The sequence below is a fragment of the Rhea pennata genome, chromosome 3 (assembly GCF_028389875.1).
Source record: "Rhea pennata isolate bPtePen1 chromosome 3, bPtePen1.pri, whole genome shotgun sequence".
Classification (NCBI taxonomy): domain Eukaryota; kingdom Metazoa; phylum Chordata; class Aves; order Rheiformes; family Rheidae; genus Rhea; species Rhea pennata.
In genome coordinates, this window is record NC_084665.1 from 48814457 (window position 1) to 48841666 (window position 27210).

The 27210-nt window shown below is 35.0% G+C and overlaps 1 protein-coding gene and 1 long non-coding RNA gene across 6 annotated transcripts in view; one reads left to right on the forward strand and one right to left on the reverse strand.

Moving 5' to 3' along the window:
* SIPA1L2 (signal induced proliferation associated 1 like 2) overlaps positions 1 to 27210 on the reverse strand; it is a 152555-nt gene that overhangs the window by 91122 nt on the left and 34223 nt on the right. The window lies entirely within an intron of this gene.
* Positions 5518 to 22570, forward strand: LOC134137868 (uncharacterized). Its single transcript, XR_009957758.1, has 3 exons — positions 5518 to 5590; positions 18454 to 18529; positions 22558 to 22570. It is a non-coding gene; the product is annotated as an uncharacterized LOC134137868 (long non-coding RNA).

A 27210-nucleotide genomic window follows, 5' to 3' on the forward strand; every position in this document is an offset into this window, starting at 1 on the left:
ATGCAAAAAACATTCAGAGAAGTCATTACTCTACACAATTACTTTTTTTTAAACATCAAAATTCAATTCTTACAAAATGAGGAAACACACACAAGGCCAGGAACAGCTCTCTGCAACACTAGGGAAGAAAAGAATTGTTAACTCTTCTCCTGTTATAAGCATCTGTGCAAAAGTAGTGAACTGAGTCAGAAACATAAATCGCACCATTGAAATCAAATTGGGAATAAGGTGGTGCAAGCCAAGAGGGAAGGGCAACAAACTGAAACCTCTCCCCTTGTTTATCTGCAATCCAAATGCACAACACGGTTTACCATTTAGCCTTACAAACATCTTTACTGGTATAAGGCAAGATACAGCCTGAAGGCCACAGGTAAGCAGGACTGCCTCTTTTGGAAGTTATGTTAGTTTAAATACTTCTTTAAACTATGGTATAAGCATTTCAAGTAGAAGTACATTGCAAAAGGCAGTATTTAAAAGAATTATTTTATTTTACAATGTAAAAAGTAGTCACTACTACAGTTGATGTGAAAGATAACTAAAAAATGACTGGTATGGAAATGCAGATTGACATTATACTGGAAATATTAGTATTTGAAGAAGTTATGCAGTATATTTAAACTATACTAGAGCTTTGCATTTTTTGATGTTGATTTTTAAACTTTTGCAGTTGGCCTAGCTGACAAAATATGACTATTTTTAATATAAAATGTGTATGTTTTTGTACTGGCCATTCCTGTAAATTCCTATAACTCAGTAATACAGGGTGTTTTGGCTGACAGCTGACCTAATGCTGACAAATAGCACTTTATTTTCCTGTTTTCTTTCACTACAGTAAGAATTTAGCCACTTGCACATACCCACTTACAGGTGATGTTGATACTACTTGTTATACAAAGCTTTTGTTTGTTGAATTTAATGAATATTACTTCCAGAAAGAATGCTGTCAAGATAATCATAAATATCCTTAAGACCTTTAACTCCTTTTGGTCAGGCTCTTCACTTCTCTTTTTCATCTCACCCTTGCATTTAAGAATGGAATCAGTGGTAGGTATGGCTAAAAGATAAAAGCTGGGTGCCTGTCCTGCTCTTGTGCTCCTGCCAATCCTTCCCACTAAGGCTGCTGGAGGTTATGCAAGTAACTCAAGTTCCTTCCACAGAGCTACAAAGGCTTCCTTCGGAGCTCAACACAGCAGCTGGTTTGTTAGCCACAGTTACAGTTCTTTAATATGGAATGATTCCAAGTTTCCTGGGGACCTGGATATATGCCCACAAATGTTCCTGCGCCAGCAGCAGAGCAATGAATAAGAACTGTACTATTGGACTATCCTGTCAAAAGGAGGCTGTTTGGTAACCCTGCCTCATGTCAGCCTTGATAGACGGAAACGCATTATTTAAGAAGTCTTTCTGTGATCATTTTGTTGATCAAGAAGCTGGAAATCTGCCTCTATTATTATGTAACGCTATCGTCCTAAAAAGAATGTGTAATTTAGATGAAAGCATTCGTCTCTGTACTATTTTATCAGGATGACAATTTCTATAAACTGCAACTCTCAAGCTCTAGTAATCTTAAAAAAAGGGGAAGTGCCATTTGACAAAATACAAGTATAGGCAGGAATAATACACCAAAAGCTGAAGATCAGGCATTTAATTTCCATTCGATTGATTCTACACAACATTTGCTGTGTGCTAAAAGAGTTCTGGGTAGTTTCCACTCTTCAGAGAGGCACACCGAAAACCAATACTATTATGTACTTCGCCAGTATAGAAGAGTAGCAGTTACATAATGGTTACGTTATGGGAAATTCAAATTTTGCAAAAAAACTCTGCCTTCAGGTCCACACTGTTCTTTTTCACTGCACTTAAAAGTGTGAAGTACAAATGCACATACTTAATAAATCACTTTTTTTTTTCAAATTTCTGCATCAGACTACCTACAAAACAAACATGATGCAGTATCTTAGTTCCTAAAATGAAGCTTAGCCTTGAAAAAAAATAGTAACTCCTGAATAAGAGGAAAATTAGAGGGAAAATATACAATATATACAATGTATATACAAAATATACAATGTTTTTTATGCAAGTTCAAAATTGACTTGTTTCATTTTGCTTGTTTTTAAAGAATAGACCACATCAGCAAATATTTTTTAGATTTAAATATTTTTAGTATATCTGTTAATAGTATTTATTTTTTAAAGCTGTAGAGAATGTTTCTGGATTAGAGTCTCAAGTGAAAGTTATCTTATTTTCAGAGGCAAAACAACGGCTATGCCTGATCCTCAAACCATGCTACTTATTTGTGTGTGCAAGCCATAAAATTTTGATCACACTTAACTATGATATCACAGCCCTTTTTATGGCAAGTGATTATCATGTCACATCAGAGCACTATTACCCTACATTGGAGTACGAAAGAAGAAAAAATTGTTCTTTCAGGATCTGTTTTCATGCAAAAGTCTTTAGAAAACCATGATATTTAAGCATGATTGTCTTTAAATAGAATATTTCTTTCAAAGTTTTCCATGAGACATGGTGAATATTAAAGGAGAACACTAACTATAATTGAGCCACTTATTCAGATTGCAGCTGTGGAAAATGGATTGAAAATAGTAACAATAAACAAATTGCATAGCTGAGGAAAAAGGTTCAAATTACTATACATCAAATTTACAATTAAAGCTATAACTACTACAGTATAAATGGTTACTTCTCATATGCATATTTCAGACTTTTTATTAATATATAGACATGGATGAGAGGCAGAAGATAGATGAGAAGCCCTTCATTTGACTAATGAGAATACATATGAGCTGCTGCATACTGAACATTTGTTACACCCTTCCTCAGTTGGGCTCTACTTCTTCACATTTATAGTTCTTAGTTTCAAGAGAAATATAAGAGTAGAAAATGAAGAGAGCCCTCTGTTGAAATAACAAAATTTCATAAACGTACCTAAAGAATAGTCTACCAGCATTCTGTGTTATACCACAGCTCAGATGATTTTGAAGGGGGAAGAAATAGACTGTTATCACTCTTATATGATATCTGTATGATCCTCAAAACTGGTTTAAGATCATTACATTTTTTACCAAACCAGTGGAATTCCACTGAAAGAGCTGGGGGGAGGGGGGGAAACCACCACGCACTACAATACCGATTTTGCTTGTTCCCTTCCCCAACAAGGAAATAGCAGATACATGATGTAGCTATTGAGACAGAGATGCAACATTTAATTTTGCGGCAATAGATTTTTAGAAAAGAACCTTGAATTCCATACCTGCTCGGTACTAGTCACTGAAAGGTATTTTAAGAAAACAAAGCACCTTCAGAAATCAGAACTGTGCTTTCTTTCAGGCTTAAGGGAGAGGGTAGGATGAGAAGAATCTCATCATCTTCTGGAATAATTGTTTAAAATTGAACAGTAAGAAAGCCAAACACCTAAAAATGTTAGATTTATGAATTCTAGACTTATGATTTCTGTCTGTCTTGATTTTCCAGATAAAATAATAAACCATACCTTCCAAATACTAAACTCACTGTTGTTATTTTCTCAGAATATCCTACCGCCACTTTTGAAACAGAACTGAAAACATGGTTATAAAATACATACTTTGCTTGGTATAACTCATCGTACAAATAATGTCTATCACAAAGTTGCCTCACCTTCCCTTTACTACATTTTCTATTACTTTTGCTAAATTTGCAATATGCCTGTCAGTCAAGTTCTTGTATCAGTGAAAATTCTAAATACAGAGAACCCACAGAAGTGTCTCTGTTCCCCTTCATCCTTCCCGTTCACCAACCCAGGTGTCAAAAGTCAAAACAACAACGAACCTTACTTACCGAGCATTAAATAATCTATTTTCTACAGTGAGACTAAGATGACATCCAGAACATACATAAATTTATGCATATTATCTCTTCAGGACAGAAGTACGGCAGATTGGATGACTTAAAGAATTTACATGTCCTTATCTCTGTGCCTACGATATTTTGTTATAACTTTCTTGTAAATACCATTATCCTCAACTAATCATACAGAACCTTTATTCCAGTTTTATCTTTGAGAATGAAGAGCCTTTAATACAGAATAATGAGTATGACACCAAAAAGATATCCAAAAGAAATACTAATCAGTAGATAAGCATAGAAAATTTTTTAGTATTACATCACATATTCAATGTAGTTCAAGAGCTTACAAAGCACAGAGTCAAAAGCTGTTTGCATGCTGGGAAAGGTGACAAAGGAAGCACCTGTTGAACTGGCATGGCTTTCACTTCATCCCTGTTACCTATTCCCTGCAGAAGTCAGGTCAGACCAAGCAGGACCAAATCATCTTCTAGAACTCTGTCACAACACTGAAATATTGCAATGAAGCAATTCCCACTCAACAAATAACTCATTTTCCATGTTCTCCTCAAGCAACTTTCATAACCTCAGAATCCTCAGTAAGAACAGTAGTGTTTACAATCTCAGAAATTTTCATGTGTCCACTAATTCTTAAATTGCTCCTTCCTGCTTGGAGGCATGTATTATCATTTAAATTGGATAATCTCCAAGGCAGGGTCTATTTCTTTGTTCAGGACCTCCATATGACAACTGCATTGTACAGGATGCTAAATACTATGATAATCCAGTTAGTAAACAACTGCACCAAGTCACTTCCAGAGGCAGGCTTAGAAACATAAAGAGCATTTCTGCACTACATATTCAACTCATTTGAGCACCACAAAAAGGACTATCCTGTACTGATTCTCAGAGATCATATCTGCATAATCCAAAAGGAAAAAATCAGTAGTTCTTGAATAGCCTGTGGCATGAAAATGAGTTTTGACAGACAGCTGTATGGGTTGGTGTATCATTCAAAATCAAACTTCATCTGCAGAATGACTACTTGAAGACTACCTATAGAGAATATTCATATTATATGCAGTACAAAGGAACGTACTATATCATATAGCATATCAAAACAAATATTGTCTTTTCAAGTTGTTAATACATATTAAAAAAATACTAAAAATGCTATAAGTTAGTAATACAGTTCTTGTAAAACACTAGCAGAAACAAAATGTGATTTAGCGGGTTACAAGAAATAATGAAGTATATTCTCTTATGTAAAAACACTGAAAAGCACATACTCTACCTTCTGCCAGAGTTTGTCACATCAGAAATTATCATTTTTGTTATAATTCTAGCTCACTGTACAGGACAGTTCTTCAAGTTCCAAGGGAAGACCAGCCTGCTCAAGAACAAGCACAGAGAAAACCTACTAAAATCCCACAGAGTATTATTAAATTGGACAAGACATTTCTTAATAAAGAAAACGCACTTGTATCATTGCATAGTTTTTAAAACTACTTATCAGAGCAGCCGGGGGGGACAGGGAGAGATCAGAATTTTTTCACTTCTAGTTTATGCTTTCCTCATGAGATTGCTGAACATAGGACCAGAGTCTGACAGAACATATAGAGTAGTTACATTTAAGTAAAACTGCCCACTCTTATATGCCCTATTTTCACAGGTCTGAGGAGGAAGACTTCAAAGCAGATTGACATGAGAGACTGAAAAGCCCTGAGAAAACTGGGAATGAAAGGTAATTAAGTTTGGCTGCTTGGGGTTTTCCCCCCTCATAGACATGAGAATGCATCAGTGTAGGCATAAGAATATGGAAAGAAGAGAATACCAGTGCTGTTGCTAGGCTTGTGCGACTGCCAGTTCTGAAGTTAGAAAGGAATTTTTCTCAAAGACAAAAATAGCATATGATAGAATTTTTGGTCCTCCTCACAGCAATCTGAAAAAAGTTTTAGATTAGCAGCAAGATAATTATTCTATATTAATAAATCAAGTTAGTGATTCTTAACACAACTTGCAGATAGCATTTCTTTTAGAGAGTCTCTAAAAGATTAGACTTTGAAGATAAGCACACAACCCTGTTAGCCTGAAGAAGGAAAAAGACACTGAGATACTGCAAACTGAAGTACCCTTCACATACATATTCATTTAATTAACAGGAAGCTTGGGTTGGAGAACTGAAAAGTAGCTGGGTTTTCAGGGCTAAGGTGAGATAGGGTAAAGAAAGAAGGCTATTTAACAGCATACTAATCTAGTATTTTGAGGGAAAAGATTGGTCATTTTTTCTTTTCTCCATGCCCCCATATTAACACTACCAGTGGAGGCTTCGCTTTTAAAGTCCTTTCGTGAGTCTGCATGATGTTCTCCTACCTGCTTAATTTTCATTGTTAGAACATGATTTAAAACCATTAAGTTAACATTCAATATCTTTTAATGCCAAAACTCTCATATGGAACAGCTAAACATGACTCAGCCTAGCATGCCAAGTCTAAATCCAGCTACCATGGATTTTTAAAAATGTAAACTATCTGTGTATGTATGTGTACATATATACATTTTTTATATAAATTAAGGCAATGACTGCTATACTGCCCGTAAAAAGCCTATTTAAGTGAATTTTGTTAAAGTTAAGCTATATTTTTTGTTCTGCTTCTCCAACAAGGTAGTTTCTCACCATTATCCAGATGATCTTAATGGGAGAACAAAGGATCCTTCAAAGCAGGAAAGTTATTGTCTGTATTTTCTTATCTTTGCATGGTTAGAACCAGTGTGACTGAAAATGTCATATATGTCATGACCATATTTTCCCATTGTTTAGCTCAGAGTTTACAGATTTACCTTCAAATCAACCTAGCTGTAAGCCTTGTTCTGAATTCCAAATGCACTTAGTGTGGAAAGGAAGTCTGTATAAGAGAGCATACAATGTATTGAAAAGGTATATTGCAATTTTCTGTAAAGGTTCAGATTACGAAGGGATAGCTTAGGATATTATCTGAAAAGAAAATAATGCATTTCCCTGCAAGACCCTATTGACATAGTACATTCTCCACTGAATTTTGATTGGAAAAAATCTTGCGATCTTCTCTGCTTACTGTACAATTTCTCCTCTTTCAACTCTTATTCAGCCCTTATTCAGCTTCAGTACAGCTACCAAATTTCTACCTCCAACTGTGAAATAGTGGTCAAAACTTCTTTATCAACCTTTCAACTTCTTTATCAGCCATTTCCTCAGATACCCCAGAAGGATCCAATGCCAACATTCTTAATGCTTTTTTTTTCAGAATAATCAAAAGGAATTGTATGCAATATATGACAGCCTTATACATACATATCCCATCAGCTGTTAGTGAAAGCTAGCAGAGGTGCCATATACCTTCTCTCCTTTCTTAAAGTATTTCAGTACTCAACAGCATGTAGCTAGGTTGATATTTAGTATTACAGCCATCTAAATTCATAGATATTGATGCCAGTAAGAAACTTTGCCACTCAAGACTTAACTCCAGCTCTTTTCAAATTCGGGCAGACATGTCAATATTGGTTATATTCTCCTTCCTTACAATTACAAGAAGTAGTTAAATTTCTCATTTTCATAATAAACCAATACTTCATAGCACAATTTAAGCCCTTCCAACCATTTTGGCCTTCTAGTTGTCAAATACCGAATAGGTGTATGCCATACCTGTAGAAGAAAGAAAAAAGAAAAGCTTCTACCTACATGGTATCAGAGTTCAGATTAATTTGAATCTTTCTTCATTATGTGCTTCAGACAGCTACTGGGGAGTTACAAGTAAGATCAAACACCTTTGCAGTTGAAGCCTCTTTCTCTGAGGACCAACTGTTATGTACTGCAGAAAATTTCCACAGTGCTCCAGGTTCTCATTGCTCCTAGCTGTATTCCTCACTGTTTTGCTATGCATTATTTCCTTTGTAGCAAGGGCAGCAAATGTAGGAATTTATAGCCCTATTTGTAATCCTACTTTCATCATTAACAAAAGACAGCACAAACTGAAATGCAGAAGGCTGACAGGCAGGCAAACATTCCTTTCTTTCAGCCCAACTGTTGACAGGAAACCTTTGGAGGAGCAAAGACAGACACAGACAACCTCAGAGGAGGCAACACTTTAAACTGTCTCAGACGGAGGTGGTATAACTAGTTATCAGACTAGCTGTGTCTGATAAATAGTTGTGTGCTCACTATTTGCATAAAGAGGTAGAATACACAACCCAAGTGACACAGGACTGTTGTTAAGAGATGACTGAGGTCGTTCCAGTTTTCAACAAGGAAAAAAAAAAAAGGATATATACTATTAGTATAGTAGTCAATCCATCATCATGAAACAGAATTAAAATGAGGTAGTGGTAGCAGGAACCTATGTTCTACTTTTAACACTTTGTGCATTCTAGAACTTTGAAAATTCCCATAGCAATCTCAGTTATTTTATACTTACGTGTTTGAAGTTATTTATCAGGGTAGTAATACCTAGTCACCTCAGAGTTACAGAGACAGTTTCTGTAGTGACTTCTGCAAACAATGTAGATATGTAAATAATATATATATATATATATATATATATTGCTCCTATCACATCTGTAGCAATTTGTTATACATTAGGAGGTCAAAAATTCTTACACTGTTACTTTGAAATGTGAAGTAACTGACCTTTCAGGGTCAATAATACGCAGGAGTTCATATTAGGCAATTCCACTTTTTATAGCTCTACCACAGTGATGTCCAAAATAAAGCTTTTTCATCCACTCTTTAAAAAAATAAAATGATAAACCAAATAAACACCTGATGCTGCCTATTTCAAGAAGCAGGTTGCAGATTCTGACAGTTAAGAGTACTCAAAAGAGCTTTTGAAGGCTACAATGTCATTTTCAGCTGTAACATGGAACCTCTTTTGTATGTTTCCATTAAAACTGTGTTTCATAGTTAAATGATACTTTAGCAGAAGCAGAGTCATGTTCACTTCAAAAAGGTCAAACTATTTCCAATGTCTGAAACAGATAGCTAGATCTCATGGTATGAGCCCCCTCTGCTCATACATTAGGCATCATGCCCTGAGATTATCCAGTTCCTCCAATTAGCAAACCAGTCAGCATTAGAACAATATTAATGTTGTTTTCACCGGAACTACTCTCCACAGAATATCATGAGATATGCCGCACATGAATTTTTAAAGTCATTTCATTTCTTGAAATAGAAAGAGCAGTGATAGTCCTCTACTTAAAGCAAAAGAGACACCCATTACATCCATCAGTGAAAAAGGTGACAAAGAGTGCCAAGATTTTAATCATGGGGATACTGACACAACAGCTTGAGTCTGAGTAACAGACAAATTCCCTATTCCCTACTAGAAATCTTCTGTTGTGATGAAATATTGACAAACAACAGAACTATGTTAAGAGCGTAAATGCCCAAAGGAAATGGACATTCCAAACTGTCTTGGATGGCATAAACAGTAAGACGTAACTGAGGAAAGGTGGATCTCTTGTTATGCTCATCTTCAAAAGAAATGGGTATGTCATCACACAGGTTTCCATCCACTTACTTGGAACAGACCTTGTTGGCCAAAAATAACCGTATTTTTGCATTTAAGGCATAGGTACAAGAAGAGTAGAGTTTACAGACATTCTTCCAAAAGTTGTATGAGCTGTGACATAGCATAAACTGAAATGTTACTGACCAGTCTTCTGTAGCTTACAAAGTGAATGAAGTTTTGCAGTTTCAGAAGTCAGCAAGTAATTTCTCATATACTTTTACATCACTTTTATTTTACAAGTATTATTATGATCAAGTGCTATTCTTTTAAATAAGCTCTTTTCTGACAGGTGAGATTTCACTTTTATCTTTTAACAAGGTCTATCTGAATCAAAAGAACACAAATTACAAAGAAAATATGCTGAAACTTCTGGTTACTACAGTGCACTTAATTCTTACAGGTCTTGTTAGATTAAAAATAATTTATTGTTAGTTTTACAGTGTAGATTTAGAAAGCTGATTTCATAATATCAACAAAATACCTTGAATATCTTGGTAGTTACCAAATATCTTGATGAGGTTAGTCATGGTTCTTTTTAATGGTAAAAAGAAAATCTTTCATAAAATTAAATGAAAACAGAGGTAGGGAAACTAGAGAGAGTTGCCCACAGAATATTGTTCTTCCTTTCTTAGCAGTCCATTCAATTCAGCACAACTTCATAGCAACGAAACATCATTATCATCTGTTCAGTGATTATTTGCTGGCTTATCTAAATCAAGCCATTGTCTGAAACTAACTTGTTTTCAATGAGATTTAAAAGTATTCTAAAGAAGTTTTGATAAAATTAGTTTTACTTAAATTTTACTGCAGTGCAACGCTTTTTAAACGCTTCCTCCCTCCTCCACTCCAAAAAGAGTTTAAATAGTGTAACCATTGCTCTACAGTTTTGCCTCTAGTATATCATGTTAAAGCACACATCAGAGAACTCTTTTGAGGTGTCCTGCTGAGGAAGCCTGCTATATATTTTCATTTCAAATAAGAAGAAAATAACTGTGTTCAAAATTACAGTGCAGAAGTAACACTTCTTTCAGAAATTCGCCTTTCTTAGACAAAGCTCCAGTCATGACTGGGTTAAGCAATACAGGCTCAATATTATATTCCTTTTTGATAGAGAGATATTACAAAATTTTCCACAAGCCTTTCTTGATATTTAGCAAAATGGCAAAGCAGTAAAATAGACTTTTAAAAGCTACAATCTTAAAAATAAACTCTTAATATCTCAAGAAACTTGCTTCTTTCTCCTCCCTCCCCCCAGCCCTTTTACTCCCAGTCTTTTCTCTTTATTTGGATCCCACAAAAATTCTGTATGAAATGACACAAAGCATGACAACTGCAGGCTATCATAAACTAGATACCATCTCCCTAACATTCCTCCTTTATGACACAGGTCAAAAGAAAAACTTGGGGGGGGGGGCAGTAAGAAAATTTACTTTAAGAGACTACTTATTGAAATAGTGAAAAAAAAACTATTGGTGACACTGAGTGACCTATTGAACACATCAAAAGCTTAAAACAGTCCCAATAAACACATATTTGATTGCTTCAGTAATTTGCCTTTAAATATTTATCTAAACAGGCAGATATGAAACAACATCATCTGGAACTATGAGTAATACAAGTATGGTCCAGTGTTGGTAAGCACAGGCAATGCTAATTACACGGTCACATTCATTTAGAAGATGATAGCTTGCTTTTACTATGGCCAATTTTGTTTTTACTTTTGCTTTTAAAATACTGCTTATGTAACATTCCACCCAATAATTCAGAAAGAATTTTGTATTTGACTAATGAAATGCTGGCATTAATGTAAATTAAGGTGTTCAAACAGCAAAGTGTGATTATCCGATCCAAATGGTTTGCGCTCTGGCACAGTAATGCTCTATAAGCACAATGAATAATTTGCCACTGAATTTTATTATTGGTTTTGATTCAGCATAAAGTTTCTGCTCAGCCAGCAAACCACATGTCATTAAAACAGACTGTGTATTTCTGGAACTATGTTTTTACTCGGTGACAATGTATACTTCCCTCTTTTTTGGAGCATATTTACATTACAGAAACAAACTACAGAGTTAATTTCAAAAAATCAAAGCTTAGAAAGCAATAGCCCAAATTGTTAAGTTCCTGACTCTTAGAAAGCTCATAATTATACAAGAAACTAATTATTTGGCATACAATCTAAATAAACAGCATTCCTTCTCCTTCCCAAACCATACTCATCATCTTTTTCCAAAAAATACAGCAAAATTCAAAAACTCAGGATATTATTAAAAAATCTAGTTTTCTAGATAACCTAGATAAATATTTTTCCTCCAAATTGCATTTGCATATTCTTCAATAAACTAAAAGGTCAAAGACACTACAGTGCCAACATTATGTAAGACACTTCAAGAACAGTACCTTTACTAGGATGCAAGCATTTGAGACAAAAATGCACTGTGTATCTTTTGAAGTTATAGGATTTTTTAAACAGTTTATGCAGAATATCAGCAATGAGTTCTTTAAGGATCTTCTAGATTCTGCTCAAATAGCTTTTCCACATTTTTTAAATAAATGCACATGTGAATAAAAAAAATCAGGACAATTTGAAAAAGTACAAAAGCATCATCCATACAATAAGGTACGGAATTTCTGGCGGCCTGAATAAAATACAATCAGGCAAAAGGCAACAAAATCAGAATAGTCAGACTAGCTAACTATCAATTGCTATCCAATCAATTTTTACATTAAAAAACATTTAAAAAACTCAAAGATATCCTGTAATATCCTGTGATAAATACTTATGTTTCTAAGTATACCATTCAGTACTCAATGCTTCAGTCACTTGAGCTTCTTTCAGCTGATCTGCATGCAAACATGTTTTTGTGCATGTTCAAGGCAGGATTCCTCAGTATGGGTACTCTCATTACAGTGCATGTATAATATAAGCAAAAATATTTTCACATATACATGCATACATACTTTCGTGAGTTTGCAGGTCCATGTTATCATTTATTTTGAAAAAAAAAATATACGGAAGTTTTAGTACCATCTTTAAAGTAAAAAAAAAAAACTTTAATCACAACTTCTCTCTCATCTTATTCTTTTACTACACTGCAAAAAAATGTTTAACAGATTTAAATTGAACTAAGCAAAGATTCTATAAGATCTATAGAGTTTTTTCAAAACATGCAATATAGGGGCCAGGGGAACAGCCTCTCTCTCCTAGAGGATAAAAATGCCTTTATGAAAACGCAGACTAAAATTTTGGTCAACAGTGTCAGTTTTACAGAAAGCAAGTCAGTTGTGTTTTTCCCTTTGATACATAACTATGTTAAGACAAAAAGCACAGGCAGCAATCTGGGTCAAAACAAGACAGGCACGAACCTGCTAACTAATTGTCTACAATCATATTCAGAAAACATAAAGGCTACTTGTATTTCAGCAGGTTTGACTACATGAAGCCTGCAGTGGTCCCTATACAAATTTACATTAGTAAATTACAGCAGATTCCTCTGCAAATGGCAGGGAGAGGGAGGGAAAAGAAAAAAAAAAAGTGCCATGAAGTCTCACAAATTGTTCTTGGAGCATAATAGCAGCACTGCAAAACTTAAACTTGGTTGTCTCTGTTTCAGTGGGAAGATTTAGTAACACAAATTCATATTTACAAAGAACACATGTACATTTTCCCTTCCATTCCAATAATTTATTAGCTTTTCACAAAGAGAAATGGTATGCGTTTGCATGCCATGTTTGCCTCTCATGATGTAGTTCCCAACTCTGATCCATCATTTCTCTTCTAAAGAAAGTCTTTGGCTCTCCTATTTTTACCTCACATGTCGAAGATGCTGCATGCCCCTTCTCTTCTCCTTTTCCCCATTTTCATATACCAGATATTTTTTCATTCCTAATTCATGTAACATTCCCCTTTTCATTATGTAGAAATACCATTCTCCTTCCAGATTACAAGAAGGACAAGCCAGGTAGATTGTGTTTAGAACATAATATCCCATCAGTCTGCAATGAGAATATTCACAGATAGGAGTTATCCAGGCATAGCTGCTCAGTATGTGAATAGGCCTATAAGGTAAAATAAGATGCAAGGCAAAATTAGAAGGAGGGTTATTGTTACACTAGAACATGCTAATAGTTGTCAAACAGTTATTTAATTTTCAGGCAATTACAGAGATGGTAAAAACTAGCAGCTCTGCTAACCACAAATCAGAAGCTCCACATGTCCATACCATCTTCTTTCTGATTTCCACACAGACCAATAGCATTCTGCTCACTGATGCCTAACACCATCCTGGAAAACTTAATCAGATCTCATGTTCAAAAACATCTGTTATTGAAAGTCATCTGAGTCAGGCCCTGCAAGTTCAGCCTCCTATAATATCTTGAAATCAAAAGAAATATCTTGCATCATACTCTTTTCCCCAGCCCCCTTCTTCCTCTTCTATAAATATTAATTTCCTCATTTTTTCCCGTGGTCCACAAGCCCAATTTTCCAACAGATCGTTTGAGTTCAATTGACTTTACAAGTATGCCTCTATTTCAGCTCTCTTACCTAAAAACATTCAGTTCAGGTTCTATTTCATTTCAGTTTTACTACTAGTTTTCCCTTTCAATATTTTGTCCTCTTTCATCTCATTACTGTTCCTCCACTGCCTTCTTCCTTTATCTCAATATCTTTTCCTTCTTACTATCAACTTCCTAAAGTATCACTCAGTCCTTTCTACTTTACCCAGGTCCATCTTTGTGGTATTCAAGATACTCAGATGACACTGTACATCACTAGCATCCATTACAGCAACTTCCGACTTTATATTCCTCTACCTTCTTTCCAGGAGATGAGGGACGCTATCAGGTTTAATTGTGCTGTATGCTTATATATGTTGTTTCTTTTCCTTTGAATAAGAAGGGTCTGAATCTATGCTCAACAATTAATACTTTGCATACGTTGGCTTACACTTTAGTCCATTCATCTCCTATCAAAACCCAGGCAAAATGAATATGTCCATCAGGGTGTCCTTAAAGTCAGCAAGTGATCCATTTCAAACAACAGTATAAAGAGAAATCCAGAGAACAAAGACCTTCAGAGAAAATTATCAGCAACATGCTTCCAACTACAAAACAAACAAGTCTAGTAAGAAAGCAAGTACAAGATCTTATAAATTACAAATTGCTAGTAATGGATAAACTAGAGGGAGATATTAACATGAAAAACAGAAAACAAACAGAAGCCCTGTGATACCATGTCCATACAAACTTATTTTATTAGAAGTATCAAAACAAAAACTTATTTTAATTTTCTGCTACTATTTTTATAAGAAATACAGAAATACTTATTCTTTGATTTTAAAAAATATTTCAGGACTTCCAGAACTATTTGAAAATAGTTCAATTAATCTTTGAGTTTAAACAATGACATCATGTGAAAAGCTCACAGATGTATATCAAAGTGACAGAAAAACATTTGAACGAATAGAACACCTGTATGAAAAAAAAGAATGCCACCTGCATTAAGAGAAAACTTAAGTAACTATTATGGATCAAACTACTGTATGAATATAATAATTCATCTTGAAGATAAAATGTGAATCAGTATTAGTTTGTCACATCTTCCTGGAAATCCGAGTTTCATAACAGGGATATGTTAACTGGAATTTACTTTTTGTTGCTAAGGCATTTCAAAATAGCTGTTTCAGACTGGACTTATTCCAGTCAAGACAATTCTTCCACTGATTAAATGAACGTGGAGTGCTCCCTACCCTTAATAGAACTCTTACAGAAGGAAATAAAGGCCCATTTAACCAATGATTCAATCAGCTCTGCCATTCTAATAAAAGATTTGGAAGTCCTAAAATATTTGTAACTAAGCCAAATATTATTCCCTACCAATCAGTGCAAGTTTGACAGAACTAATAGCAACAGAGAGCAGACAAGATTCCAATTCATTAGTCTTTGCAGAAAATTTAAAAAGAAAATCTAAACTCATGGTTTTCAGGTACAACCCTGGCTCCTCCCCAGGTGTTCAAATCTCCTCCTCCTCATTTCAGATGAGGGTATCTCTCCTATTTGAATAGACTCGCATGAAAGAACTACAGTTCAGTACAAATTGCACAAGAGAAGTGATCCTCCTGTACACAGGAACTACTCAGCAGGGAATTTTAGAGAGGAATAGTTCTGTCCTGCTGTGTTTTTGTCTAGGAACGTAATTTCCTTGTAACTCTTTACAAGCAGCTAACATTAAGAATGCCACAAGACCACACATTGTTTCAGATATACTTACCAACTCATCTGCAGGTAAAGCAAAGTGTTCATCTAATTCCCACCCACCTACTTAAGAAAATATAAATAAGCTAGTTAACTTTTTTAAAAAATATGGATAATTTAAGGTTGTCTTAAATTGTTATTACAACTGACTTTCCAGGTAAGCAAGAGTAATTGTAAGTTACAAAAGCTACGTCAGCTTAATGCAACAATTCTCTTTGTATTTGGTGTTCTAATAATGTACACTTTGAATGAGTGCTTGTTGAATTTGTTTTAATTTTTAATAAGTTTTAACAAATCTATTTTTTTAAAAAAATATCAGTAACTACTTGTAACTAATTTTTTAAAAAAATCCCATTACTAAACAAACTTGCATGTAAATTCAATGCATTTTACTGATAAATGCTTAATTGTTCTGGCATTCCTAATGACTCAACACCAGAATGAGACAGAATCCAATACATCAGGCAAGCTGATATGCACATAAGAGAGTTAGATAGAACTAGAATAGTAGCATATTGTGCTTAAGCTAAACAAGACAGGCATTATTTCTTTGAACTCTCTACAACCCCAGTGACAGTTCTGAAGTGACTGGGGAAAGAGTTCCCATTAACATAAAAATTCTGAGTCTACTAGAGAAAAGCTGCTTTATGGAAAAATGCAGAACTGAAGAAAGATTATCCAGAACAGCTACAGAGTACAACACAGTGAAAAATTCCTACCCTAAAATACTCTGAGAAAAGGTTGACTCAGAGCAAGTCAACCACCATATAAGGAATTGAATCTGAAGGTTGTTTGAAGTCATTTTATTAAGGGGGGGGGAGGGAAAGAGAGCAGTTTGTCCAATATATAGTGTGCTTTGTAAGTATTATTATTTATACTCCCACCATGTTGCAATATTACTCAGACTACAGTAAGAATTAACTTATCACCTATTTAATTTAGATAAATAAATAAATTCATTATTGCAAAAAGTCTACAAAACCGAACCCCAGAAAACTCAGTAAAATGCCTATTTGAATCTGAACAGCAAGTAGCTATTGACTACTCTGTAGTGGGAAACAAGAAGTTGGACAGATCTCAGTTTCATTCTTACATTTAGAAAATGTGAAGTATTCACGTAACAGGAAAAAAAAATTCTTACCAATTCTGTCCATCATCAATACATAATAATCGCAGACAATACAACAGAAGTAGATCTCAGACTACATCTAAAGATGATGATGGTAGAGACAGCATAGCCACACTTTGACGGGCAGCTGAAAAAAATACAATTTATACTGCACTGCTGAAAAAGTATATAACTCTACAAAGGAACCGAATGGATAAAGAAAGGAATATAAACATCAGAATTTAATGAAGCCAGAATCTGTGAGCTGTCTGAGACACTTAGATACAGAAGTGCTTTGAACAGAGTACCAAGACTGGAAAATTATCTTATTTGCAGTTTAAGTATCTTTTGGGATACTAGAAAAAAAAAACTTAAGAGAAAAAATAGCGATTATAAGACGGGAACAAAACCTTTCAAATTTATGTATAAAAAAACCCCTCAAAAATACTGAAAAGAAGTAATATGACCTATGCCTAGCATGGAAGGAGGAGAAAGAAGGAATAAAAGAAGATCTGAAATTGCCAGATGATGTAAAAAACAAAATGGAATTCATGAAAGGGTTTGAAAGAGGACACAAAATGTCAAACTTCTTTTTAATCACATTTGAGAAAGGTGAAAGATACAGCACGTGATATTAAAAAAATAAAAAGGTTGAAAGACAGATCAAGTAGATAGACAAAGAAGGAGATGACAGAACAGAAGTCTGAGCAATGGACATGTACGCAGTACTTTTACAGAAATGAATGCTTTCAAAGAAAGAATGAATACCACCACAGAGACCATATACGTGGTTAACAGATTTTTTTTCTTTTTTTAACGCGAAGTATTAAAACCAGATGCCTTCTGATTCAATTAATAAACAGATTTCAAAGCCATTTAATAAAGGCAGCAGCACGCACATTATAGAACCAGTAAATTAAGTGAGAATGACACACTGCAAAGATCTATCCACAGAATACTTGCAGACACATCTATCCTTCCCTTGTCAAGCTACTGTCTGGAATAGAGTACAGGAGCCAACAGTGCTGGAACAAAAGCAACCCCTCACCTCCAATCCATTGTAATGATAGCTTTTAGAGTATGGGATACCTAATAAGGCTTTCTTCCATGCTATGAAACAAGGCAATTTTAAAACATTCTGTAATTTAAAGATAAGTAAAGAAACATCTGTTTACTTTGTGCTTAGCTCTACAGCAAACTAGACATGAAAACACAAGTTAAAAAACCCTACTATTTTAGTAAAATCTTCACTGATCAGTACATCCAACACAGCTGGCCAGTTGCTGGGAGGAATACTGAAGGATACTTACTGTGTAACAAGAATAGAGTATGAAATTAGTGATGTTTGAATCAAAATCATGGAGGGTACTGGCTTCATGCAAATCAACACAGTTCTCACTAACTGAAATGAGACAGTAAGTATATCCTGACACTTAGCAAGAGAAAATAAAACCATCAGTTAAAAAAGTACGTTCTACTTTAACAGTCCAGAGCAATGGAGTATGGAAGGGGGGGGAAGGGGGGAAGGAAGAGGAACGGGGAGAGAGAAAAGGGAAGAAGGATGACAAGAAAATAAATTAACCATAAAAAGAAAATGCCTTTAGTAAGATTAGACAGTTTAATTAAGCACTACCAATTCATTCTAAATTAAAACTATGATTTTCTTACCATTGCTTCTTTTTACCTCTATGCCTACAGAACACACAGCACCCAAACACATTTTGTGCTCCTTCAATCCAGGAACGAAGACGTGATTGCTTGGTCGCTCAGATGGGTAACTATACGAACACATATGCCTAAATGCATACACCAGATACATATGTACACACCAGTATAGCCAAGTGGTTTTTTTTGTTTGTTTGTTTTTTTGTTTCTGGTTGTGCCACTTTGTCAAAGACCATCTCTTCAGAAGCTTCATGGATCAAGCACATACTGCCTTTTATCTTTACTGGAGCAAAGCAAAAAGCAGCTCTTGGACAATTATCTCAAGGAAGGGATCAGAGTCAGGAGGGTGGATTGCAAGAGTGGGAAAAAAAAAACAGAGTAGAAGGAAATACTCCACCCTATCACCTACGCTTTGTAACAATCCATTATGTTTGTGGCAACACTGGAGCTGGTACGAGGTACTGATTTTCCTGTCAAAAGAATTTTTAAAAAAACCTTTCTTTTTCATTAAGATGATTCATATTTCACTCTGCACCAATGCAGATTAAAAAAAAAGAAAAAATAGTTTTAAATTAACCAGATGAGGGAAACCTCAATACTACGTCATCCATTTTGGTTGAATATTCACAAAGAGAGACAAAAGAAGATATTAAGAAATAAGATTTTCCTTGGATGAAACTCCCTCTTCATCCCAAAACTCCAAGACATCACAATCTCCTGATAATGCTCTAAACACAAAGGTTTAAATCATCTGTGATTGTGAACAAAACACATTGTCTCACCAGAATATTCACTGATATTTGTAGAAACAAGATCTTACCTTTGTTCATTTTCATATTACAACTAATATCTATTTTTAAATCTCCTTAAACTAAAAGGCACATTTTAAATTTATTGTATGACGGCTTTAAACATTTAGAAATTAACAAACCATTTATCTGCAGAAAGTTACAAAATATATCCTGTATCAAAGAAGCATCAAAATATGTATCTAAGTTTAATTTTTGCTTCAGAAATACAACTATAGGTATAACTTCTATGAACTTTATATTTTCTCTAGAGAAGCAGTAGTTACACTGACAAGTGTCACAATGTTCCTCTATATCACGAGTACATCTGGTTTAAAAATTGTACCTTAGCACAATTTTATCAAACCAGGAAGGTTGAAGTTTCCAACAATGAAATAACTATTTCAATGTGTAATTCTAGAAACCATGTAAACAATACCTTATGGTAAACCACATTTAAAAACAGAGAGAACTACTTCACTGAATGAACACTATTTTACTTTCTTTTGTGAGCTTAGTAACAAAACAAAATACAAAGGCAATAGCAAAATAAGTAGTTAAGTTCAAGAGTAAAACAGTCTTCAAATTTCATAAGGTACACTTCTCAATTACAGTATAAACTCAGTCTGTAGTCTGTCAATTTTTGTTTTCATAGTTGCAGCAGACTTCTTTAAAGAAGCATTCTACTAACAAAAAAGAGTAAGCTTAAACTGAAGCTTTCATTTTAACTACATCACTTCAGTACCTTGATAACAAGCATCAGTCCCAACACCCTACTATACTAGTAATAAACCTGCGAAGGAAATAGTTTCCCTTTTACCTCTTCCCATAAAAGCAAATTTTAGTCGCTTAAAATCCATCAGGATTGTATACTTCAACCTGCTCCTTCAAGAAAAACAAGTATATCAAAAATTTATTTCTATTACATATTTTAGAACACATTGTTTCAAGGTTAAACTATACCAAATGCAAAATAAAAGAACCTACATTACCTTGCTAAACCTAAAGCAACATAAATGCTGGCTGCCCTGGAGACCAAGCTAGCTGAAATGCATACAGCTGTCATATAATCTATATTCTTCCTTCTCTTCAAACAAAGCTACCAACTGCCAAATGTAATCTAGTAATTAGCATATGTAAAGCAAAAGGGTTAGACTACGTCATCAGTTTATCTGCTTCTTAGAAAATAGTTTTGAATTAAACCTACAGCCCACTCTGACCTTCAAAATTCTAAACAAATCCTACCAAAGAGAAAGAAACAAAGACCACACCAATCCATTTATAAGTGCATTCTAAATGTTAAAATTAGCAGGAAAATATTTCTAAATGTGTTCTTCTAAGAACATCCTCTTTCAGGCAAAGATTAAAAAAAACGGTGAAAAGTCAAAAATCACATACGTTGTAGCTAACTTTTAAACATGGTACAAAAGAGGAAGATTTAATATCACTAAGTCAGAGAATTAAGTATTGCTGAATGGTGCTTTGGAGCCAACTGAAAAATAAAAACAAGCCAAAGCAGAAATAGATGGTCTAACTAAGCTGTCAATCCCCCAGACATAATTAGCTGTTATCATCATTAACAATAATGAAGATCACTTTTCTAAAATCTCCAAAGGACAAATGACAAAATGGAAGAAATGACTAAAGTCCTTCTTTGTTCTGAGACTGCTAGTATACAGGCTTAACAAAAAGTACGTGAAATGGAAGCATGTGTTCCTTCCTAACCCTCTCACTTGGAACTAACCACCTCAAAAAATATTTACAAACTTAGTTTGTGTTTTGGAGAAAACTTTGCTGCTGCACTGGTCTTTGATCAGCATTTGCTGTTATGTACCTCTGCCCTTTCTGAAACTGTTTAGGGTGGTTAACTCTACTAGCCTTAAAGATGAGGAAAAAAAAAAATCGAGAAACTTCAAGAAAAAAAAAAATCTTCCTGCTTATCTTCTATAATCATGATCCCTCCCTATTTATATTACCTTCCTCCATTAGCAATAAGCTCAAACAGGAGAACTGCATACAGCCTGACACAAGCTGCAGTGAGGCACCTCGGGAAATTTCATACCCCCCCCCCCCCACCAGATGCATCACAGAGTACACAGTCCATTCATAAGAAAGAATTTGATGAAGCAGCAGATCAGGTTACTAGGCTGAATGACAACCACGAAAAAAGAGGGGAAAAATGCAAAAAAGCTAACAGGTATGAACTACTACATATTATTAAGAGCAAAACAGTCACTTATTAGAGGACTAACAAGGATAGACTGAGTACTTTGAGAATGCTATTTCTGAAACTAGATACTTCTCCCTTCCCCCCTTCTACCCTGCCTTTGCAAATGGACAGGGCTCAGAGTGTGTTGGGTTAATAACCAGACCAGGTCAGCCTACAGGAGATTATTTTAAGCTGTCTGCATTTTTTAGATAGGGAGTGGATGTGACAGGCTACCCAAGAAAAGACCAAATATAACAAAAGGTCATCTGTATCATATTATCAATATTTTAAGACTAAAATTTACCGAAAGCAAGTACTTAGACATTTCCTAGACACGGTAAAGGCATTACAGGTTAACCAGTTCCACTGGATTGTGACACTCTGACAGTTACTTCAGTCAACACATTTTCACCCTGGAAAGTTTTTCTTATTCAAAAAAGTAATGAGCTGAGCCTGAAAAATATACCTGATGTCTACTGCCCTGCTAAGCTCACTAATCAAGGGAAAAATGACCTAAGCATCATCCCTACAACTTGATTAAGAACGAACCACAAATGGCTTTGACTTGAACATTTTAACTTATGCAATTTGTCCATCTGTTTTAGCTTTTTCATGCTTGGAAATTTTACAGGGAAAGAGAAGCAATTGGTGTATAATTTCTCTCCCTCAATCATTTTAAAGTTCTTTTATTTTCTCAATTTCACACCTTTCCTACCCTGTCACATGTTCTGTTTCTCTCATTTTCTGTGAGAAGTCTCTCCCTCCCAGCTGCATAGCTCTTTTTCTAACACACTTACACATCCTGCACAGTTCTGGTACCAATCAGAAGCAAGCTCTTAGGATGTTTTTGACCCATTCTTCAATTTATCTTCAAAAGTATTTCCAGTAATTAAATATTTAGATAATAAAGAATTAGAGATCTTTTTCTGCATGAGCCAGAGAAGGGGACTTCAGCTAAGATAATTCACTGTAATCCTTTGCTTTGTATGAAAGAACAATACACAACTCATTTTACTGAAATAATTAAGGTTATGTTAAGTAATAGATCAAGATGGTGTGTATTCATTTTTCTTCTTTTCCAAGAACTATGTTCCAGTTATTTTTATTTGGTTACTTGCATATTTTTTCGTTTCTTCTCAGATCGTCTTAGTGCACACCAGGGGCTCGTATTGTCTCTTCCTCAATATGTAAGTACATGGTAAACCATATACTGCATTTGTTGAGGCGTAGGAAAAGAACGCTTCAGGCTAGTTGCTCCCAATTGTGAAATCCTTTTTCCTCATCCTGCCTTCCCTTCTAAGATTCATTACTCTGCAGCTCTTGATCCTTGATTCTCTTCTCTTTTATCCAACACCGCCTTCTTCCCATACTCCCTCCAAAATGACCAACACAAAACACGAATAAGGACTCCTGTTTGAGTAATCTGCACGGTACTCCACCTGTCTGTCAATTTCTGCGAACCGCACTAGTAAGGTATGCCTTAACAGGCAGTTAACTAGTACTAATTACCGCTATTTCTTTATTATTTCGAGTAATATGGCATTTTAATAGATGAGAGTCCTACTACTCTCCAGGCTTCAGTGAGCTGAACAGACAGATCTAGCTTGAGACTGGAAGCAGTACATTCACATTTCGTGACACTACATGCAGCCTAGTAAATGCTGCCAGAACTAGAGACTTTGTGGAGCACAGTGCCCGAGCAATCTAACATAGCTGAGGTATTTACACCTGAGCTAGTCTAAGCTAGTCTCCAGCTCAGTGGCTTTAGGAACCAAAGTGTCCTGATCTAGTAAGCCCTGCCTAATTTACAATAGCCAGAATTGAACCATTGAACGAGATCTGAAAGATCATCTCTGCAGCGCAAGTTGCAGCACAAAAACACAACCTACTTTGTTCCTCCATGTCTTTTCCACTCCATTTCCATGATTTCAATATATTATCTCTCCAGGTCTTCATTGTAGAGTTCATATATCTCTTCTTCCTTAATTTTTCCTAGCAATTCCATCTATGTCATTGCCTATATTTATCACGTTGCTACATACACAAAGGAAACATGTTTAAGATATTTTACTGTAAAAACAGAAAAGTCCATGTCTGCTTACATAGGAAATAAAGCACATTACACATGAATTAAGTGTAGTGCCTTTGTTCCTCTATTATTCCCATTTCATGTTTGATTATTTAACTTGGAGAAAAACATATTTCCAATCTATACCAGTCCTCAAAGAATACTTTTTAACCATTCTTAAGGTTTTCTGTATTAAACAGTAAAATCAGGACTTTACACTTAGCTTACTCCCTAATGTGCACAGCCTATTGACCTTTATTACTAATTCTAGCTAGTGACAAGATCTGCAACCCTAGAAACGGTTCTTATCCTCACTCATGACTAGAGCATAGTTATTTCTAGTCCTGTTTAAAAGATTGTCTAGAACACCTCTGTTTACAACTCACTTAAATGCCACAGAAGGGTACTTACAAACTAGCTGCTGCAGATATTTCAATATAAAAAGCATTTATATTTCAATATACATGTTAACAACATTCCTTAAACCACTTTGTTAATGAAAAACAGCATACTATCAGAAACTAAAGCTCGCTTCTTTGACCAAGCTTTTTCCAAAAAGCAATCAGCCTAAAGATGTCCCTAGATATTTTGGGAGTTCTCAGTCCTTGTACCACCAGCCTTTGCCTGCTACTTCCTTCCATGTTACATGATATTTTGTGTTTATTAATTTCTCTTGTGCTCATAGAAGTACACTGTTGCCAATCCCATCAGTACCAGCTCACAGCTCCTAGCTCAGTGGGAATATCCTTGGGCCACAAGTATCTACAGCACAAAATGACGTTGCTACTCTCCCTCCCTCCATTCTCTTGGATCACACAAGGCTGCTACAATGACCCCCTTTAAAAATTTAATCTATCCTACAACAGACTGATGGTTCCCACTTCCCTCTATATTCCAAGGATTGTTTTTAAGATATATATAAAAAAAAAAAAAAAAAAAAAAAAAAAAAAAAAAAAAAGCAGAGCACTAACAGTATTTTGTAGCATGTGATCTAATAACTTTTCAACAAAATATTGAATCACTTGTCCATGACCTTTCCACTCAGCTCACAAGTGAAAGAACTGCTACGACTGTACAATCCCAAAAACGAAGGACAAACACACCACTCTGTAAAATAAAGTGGCTTGACATTTTATTTGTACCTTACTTACCATATCTTAGCTCTTTTCAGAGAGGAAATAAAGGGCAATAATTTAGAGACTGATTAGGGATGGACAGTTATATCCCATAATGCTTTGCATACATTATTGTATCAAATTTATTGCTATGATTATTCTTGCTTTGGATTAGTTTCTGAAAAGTATGGTATGTTTATTCATAAACTACATTATTTACCTACCTGTATATTCTAACTCTCAACACCATATGCAAACAGTAGTTTAAGTTTTCATGAATTCACATAACTATGTAAGCCTTTAGAGGCAGGTTCCTTCCAAGGTCACAGATATATGACCAGAATACCAAACTTAACATTCCATCTCCAAAAATTTCAAGATAGAATCAGTTCTTGCAAATGTGCATGCTCCAATGGCAATGACCATCAGAAACACCAACTGAATAGCGACTCTCTGTCAGTGGCTAAAGGTGTAAAGTGGCAGACTTGTATTCTTTTTCCAAAGGAAGTTTGTCACTGGCAGCAAAAAAAACCCAGCAGACACTGTGTTTAGAGACACTTCTGCTGAGTCTATATTAAGTTAAAATATCTGGACACATACTTCTAATCAAAAGGTCACCTAGGAAGTAGACAATAAACTTACTCTTATTTGACTATGTTATCACTTAAATCTGACACATACAAACTTTAAATGGACGTATATCTCCGATTTTATTAACTATTCCTTTTATTTTCAGAGCATAAGGCAGGCTTGGGGAGAGTTATCAGAGTTATACCACCTAAGTTACCACCTATACCACCTTGAGATTCCTTTTTAACCAGATTGGATTATAATAGGAATACAAATAATTCTCAAATATGTAATCTTGTTATGACCGTTTTTTAAAATATCTCTTAATACAAACAAACTTTAAGTATTTATGACTGTTCAGTTCTTTTTATTCTTTGATAAGTGGTTAGCACTGCTTCACTTCTCCCCAATACCACTATTGATTTTCTACAATAAGAAAAATAGTTGCTATCAACAATTTGCTCCTGCCTCTTTATAAGGGAAAAAGACTGAATCAGTCCTTATGTTCTACAACATACTCCAGGTTTACATATTTCAAAATCAGAATTGTCAAAACAGTTAATAATGGAATTACAATAATGTAATTGTAAGTAATATCTAGCGAAATATTTTGACAAATATTTCAGCAAAATACATGGAACAAAATATAAAACAAAAAAAAATGTGTATTAGCTCATGGATGAGCAAACTAGAAGTTTCTTCTCCCAGCTTTAAACAGCAATATTCCTTGTGTTACAAATATTGCATGTTATAAAAGAAAAACAATGCATTTGATTAATATACCTGCACATGTAAGATTAGACATCTGTTCTATATACTATTCTCTTGGTATCAATACTGTATCACAACTGCTATTACTCTAAACCACAAAGAGAGAACAAACACAGGAACACTTGAAATAGGGGGTTTTTTAGCTTCTGATTCTCTTTAAGTAGCTACATCTTTGCTAATTACACAGCCAAAAAGGTAAAGCAAGTGCAATGCTAGCAACAGTCATCATACAATACTAGTGCAGCTTTACCAGCTTAAGTTCTCATTTCCTACATAATTAGCACTATTCAAATGCAGATATTTTTGACAACATATATAATACAAAATAGGTTACAATACTGTCCTCTCAATCTATTTCCCATGCAGAAATAGTTTTATTCAGCCAAAGCATCAGATCAGTATTTAAGCATGTAAATAAAAATACATTAAAAGCAGTAGTTAAGATTTTCAGAGGTATATTCTACACTGCCAGTAATACACAAGAGCTATATGATGCCCAGTAACACAAGAGTTTGGTAATCTCATTTCATATTACAGAATTGACCATTTATTGAGAATGGAGTTTTAATAGTTTCTTTCCCTTTATCATCCAAGTTGATGTGAGCAGAAGAAGCCATTTAAAACCAGGTAAGCTACAACATGTAGCTATTGAGCACCCACCTAGCGTAACTTTGTAGAGCACAAAGGGCAAAGAGGCTCAGGTGGCTGGACTGAAAGTTCAATTTTGTTTCTTGCATCAAGGCATAAGCCAGCCATGCTAAGTCACTGGCAAGGAAGGTCAATTTTTAAGATTCTCTTGAATCTATGGTTCTTTGAATTGACTGGCAAACCTGTACAGAATTCAAAAGCAGATATCCTCATAGAAGTCTCTGAATGTATAAGAAGTTTTACATCCACCAAGCTCTCTCCTCCCCCTCAAAAAACACCATACACACACACTCTCCACATTTCTTTCAGATTTTTTTTTTTTTAAATCTTGGAAATAAACGTGGTTAGAAATGAAATTTATGATACAGATATGAAACTACCACACTGGGAAAAAAAGACAGCATAGATTGCAATCGGAGAGTAGAAATTATCTTCAAGCCTCATTCAGAACACCTGGGATATTCTGGAAGGACAGTCCTCTCCTGTTTCTTCAACACAGAGAAGTACCTCACAAGCAGATATAGTTCTGTCTTTTTCCTGCTGTCTCCCATTTTTGGCTGGTCTCGCTAGTCAGGTATCTCAGCTATGATGCAGACAAACGTTATGGGAACTGCATTACAA